Here is a 4,432-nt window from a genome sequence, read left to right as displayed (position 1 = left end):
GGTCTCCTTATAAGACCAACAAATCATTATATTTGTATAAAAATTTTAATTAATGGATGAGTCTGCTTTTCTCTTGAGCAGTTACTAGCATAGATATGTTAAGGGTATAAAGTTTTTTTTTTCATGTATATTTATTGTCAATCGCATCTTAAGATTGCAAAGGGTGTACTAGAAGAAAATAATTTCAGACCTTTCTGTCATTGACATTCTTTAAATTTCCTAGAATAAAATCGGATACATTCCTATGATAAACAATGTTATCAGGAGGTCGTGAATTTTTCCAAGTAAAAGTGATGCATTCAGCGAAAATCAAACTCTCAAAGCACCGCAAAAATGTAAGTTGTAACCATGACCAGTGATAAACATCCTGCTTCATTCCTATATAAAGGTTTATGAGAGTGTAGCTGAAAAACACAACGTCTGGTTTAAACTGCAAGAGAGATTGAGAGGACAGCACCTTGCAAAGGTAACGTTAGTAAGGTTTTCCGTCTTCAGCGGGAGACCATACTCTTCGTATGTTTCTATTCAACTATCCTTATTCATTTCCTATTAATTTCGTGCAAGAGTTTCTCAAAAAGGGCTGGATATCTATCTATCTATCTATCTATCTATCTATCTATCTATCTATCTATCTATCTATCTATCTATCTATCTATATATATATAATTTATTTATTTATTTATTTATATTTGTAATATTTTGTCATCTAGTTAAATTTTGATCATAAATAATAAATGCATATTTGAATTGATTATAACGAACGTCATCCCAGCATCGATATGTTTGATAATCATTTGGTGAAGAGTCAAAGATGTTTTTATCATTTTAAAGAAGCATTCTGTGAGTATTGCATAAGCAATTCTAGTCCACGAACGGCAGGTAGAATCTGGTTCTCATTAGAAATTTGAAAGTCCATTTTTCATTAGAAAAATCATTGATTCGGAACAAAATGCATACTTTTTTTTTAACTCTTCATAGTATACTAACATAACAAAAATCAGCTTGAATTCTTTAAGCGTTTAGGGAAAAAAACGTGAAAAAACCCTTAAATATTGAAAGTCCATTATTCCGTCAAATATCATTGACGCGGAACGAAATGCACATATGATGATCAATATACAATAACATAACAAATATTAGCTGAGCTTTCGAAGAAAAATTGCGGAAACCGAATAGGCTAGACAGACAAAAAGACTATGAGAAAACCTCAGGTTTCTCTAGTAGGGGACTAATAACTTAAGGTTCTTTATGAATGCACAGAACTTGACATTAATTTGTTTTTAAGTATTTTTTGACAGACCATACTCAATGATTCTTCTTTTTATCCTCATAAGCATTATTAGGCAAATGATTTTATAAAATAGATTTTATATTTTACATACTTGTACTTTTCACAGGATCTCTTAATCTATTTTCAAATCTACTTACATGCATATACTTTAACTATCATTTGCTATATGCTTTAACTAAATGTCCAAAAGAATATAGAGATAAATTAGATTCAAATCCAAGGTCGCATAAGTATCATAAACAATAATGGTAATAAGTATCCTTGAAAATAAGCTATAAAGATTTCGCCTTTTCTGAGGAATTCTCAGTTACATAAGTAATAATATTAAATTAATAAATGTCTATTTTTCTTAGCTCAGAAAAGTCTTCTCGAACTACTAATGTTAAATTAATAGTATAGATTTAAGATTTCTCTGATAACAAAGATAATATGGTATAAGGTAGCAAATAGCGCTGATAATCATTTGTTCACTTTTGGTACTCTGCCTATGAAATACTTAATTCAAGGACATTGAAATCACGTGCCATTTTTACACAAATGACAGGTTAAATTGAAAAACAAAAAACAAAACTTTTACATGCAGAATGTCCTACTAACGTTTATTTTTAAAAGAGCGTTCTTATTTCATAGATTCATATTTATGCTTTTATTCATTTATATTGCAGGAAGACAAAATGGATTTTGGTACTGTTCAGGATGCCGATAAAAGCCTCCAAAAGATTGTTGAAAGCTTGTTTAGGGATAACAAATTCAAGTCGAATATGTGTCCTCCTCTTGCTCTCTGCTCCATCCGTCGCAATGATCCAACAGCTAATAAGACGGAATATATTATAAAGGTCCTGGTTTCTCAAGATGGAAAAACCAACTGCACACATCTCCGCGTTGATAGTTACGACGATTTTAATCGGTTTGTGCGAGAGTCAAGAGATAAGGCTGTCATGGAAGCCATCAACCCAGATCAGGTTTAAGACTGGACTTGTTAAATCATAGAGGATATTTTTTTATCCCACTAATGTTAAAGTAACAAGTACATTGTTCCTATTTGGAATAAATAAAAGTCTGCCTCAAGTTTTCAACCTTTTTTTATCTTTCATGAGAAATTGAATATATTGAAAATGTAGTAGATGATAAATTGTGGCTTATCCGTTTATGTCATTCTTAAACAAAGAGAAATGATTTTTGAAGTAATATTGTCCTGGTTGAATCAATTATTGTTGCACACGAGGTGAGGTGATTTCTTGTGTTCATTGAAAAGTACAAAACTTTTTTTACAATATCGGAATATAGGACTGATTAATTTTGAAGGTACATGATCCATAAAACTAATTTAAATATATTGATTAACTTCTAGTCAGTAGCTTATAGAAGTTCTAATTCAAGATTTAATGAATATGAATGGATTATTATCAAAATTGAAAAGCAAAAAAAGTGTGGGTACTTCGAGTTTCTCGGTGATATACTTTATTCACAAGCTTTTAAAATCATGCATTTGATCACTGTACTTTGGATAAGCTTACATTATTTTCGATTTCATTTTTAATACTTTATCATCGGTATATGGTTCCAACTACATAGTGATATCACGACTTTTCCTTAAAAAATCAGAGTAGTAGAACGTTTGAAAAAAATATTATTGATCATTTATAGTAAATGATAGGGATTAAAAAAAATCTTGTTCATGTCACGTCGATTAATTTTTTTTCAGTGCTGCAAAGTCACTTTTTGTGGCTACTTCTTACGATGAAAAAAGCAGAATCATAGCATTATCAAAACATTAACTTAAAAAAAAGATTTATTTTAGTAACAAATCATTGATCCAGTTTTATGAAGTAATAAAAGCAGGGAAGCGTAAAGTTCTCAACACTTCGTGTGTTATATTTAAGTACATTCTCTTACTTTTTATTGTCTTATCCATATCGTTTTTTATTCATATATTGCATTGTATCTGGGTATTTTCACATGATTAAAAGCGTCATTGCTGTAGGAGGGTTATTATTGCTAAAAATTTCAATCGACTTAAAAATATTGATTTGAAAAATATTGACTTAAGCATGAGAATTCAGAATATCGATGATGATATCTCGACACACAACAAAAAAAAAATATGTGCAAAATTACGGGAGCGAAATGGTCTCTACACGTGTGTTATAACGTGTATATTGTCTTATATTTTATTGTTTTATCAACAGCTTACAAACTGTCATAACTTTAGAAAAAAATGTAATGATTTGATAGAATCAGAAAAATTACAAAATTGTCTTGGATCCAGATGTCGTGTCCCACCTCATGACCTCTTGATATTTGAATACAGATATAAAATTGAAAGTCCGGATGAAACAAGTGATATCAACATCAATTCAAAGAACAATTCTAGCCATGCCCCCCCCCCCTCCCCCCAAAAAAGGTTCACATTCAAACAAATACCAACAAACTTTATGTGTTCGGACACTATAAGAGAGGTTTTATTTGAAATTATGTCAAATAAAAATATGAAGAGAAAGACAAGATGAAATCGATAATATCTATGACAAACTGTGTAGTATTATTACAACTGAAATGGAAGAAAAAATACCGTCTTTAGGAATCCAAATAAGCTCCCAAAACTATTGAAGTACAAGCCCTACCGGAACTACATGTAGGAACTCTCAGAAATATGGAAAAAAAAAGTTACATAAAAGTGAAAAAAAAAAATCGTAAAGCCGTAGGACAAAAGAGTAAACGAGATGTACGTTTACAGTAATTGTTTGTAGCAGCACAGAGAAATTTTGATAAACAACTCAGATTTCATGAGAGAAATTATAGACATAATATAGCCTTAAACATTGAAGCACTTATTACAGAGAATCCAAGTGATATCTGGAGGGAAATGCATAAATTAGAACCTAAAAGAAATGACAGCATTCCGATCAATCTGATTAAAATCAGATCTTTGTTACGCTGCGAAATTCTGATAGTTGCTGTAAAAAAATCTGAAGACATCATATCCCATTGAGGGTCACGTCAAAAAGAACTTTGTGAAAATTAATGACCTTATTCTAGCCAATAAAAATGTATCTCTCCCGCCGATCAATGATCGGGATCCATAAAGTGTTTGGTCATAGTGTAAACATGGCGAAAAGAGAACAAAATGGGTGAAACGAA

General features: G+C 30.9%; 1 long non-coding RNA gene across 1 annotated transcript; it reads left to right on the top strand.

The window, feature by feature from the left end:
* The first annotated feature begins 430 nt into the window (after positions 1 to 430).
* LOC133204079 (uncharacterized) lies at positions 431 to 2,359 on the top strand. The gene is made up of 2 exons (XR_009723535.1): positions 431 to 466; positions 1,957 to 2,359. It is a non-coding gene; the product is annotated as an uncharacterized LOC133204079 (long non-coding RNA).
* Positions 2,360 to 4,432: the final 2,073 nt, after the last annotated feature.

The sequence above is a fragment of the Saccostrea echinata genome, unplaced genomic scaffold (assembly GCF_033153115.1).
Source record: "Saccostrea echinata isolate AGI-Se365-2 ecotype Australia unplaced genomic scaffold, CSIRO_AGI_Sech_v1 ptg000052l, whole genome shotgun sequence".
NCBI lineage: Eukaryota > Metazoa > Mollusca > Bivalvia > Ostreida > Ostreidae > Saccostrea > Saccostrea echinata.
The sequence above is the reverse complement of the archived record's forward strand: the minus strand, read 5'-3'. Positions and strand labels throughout refer to the sequence as shown.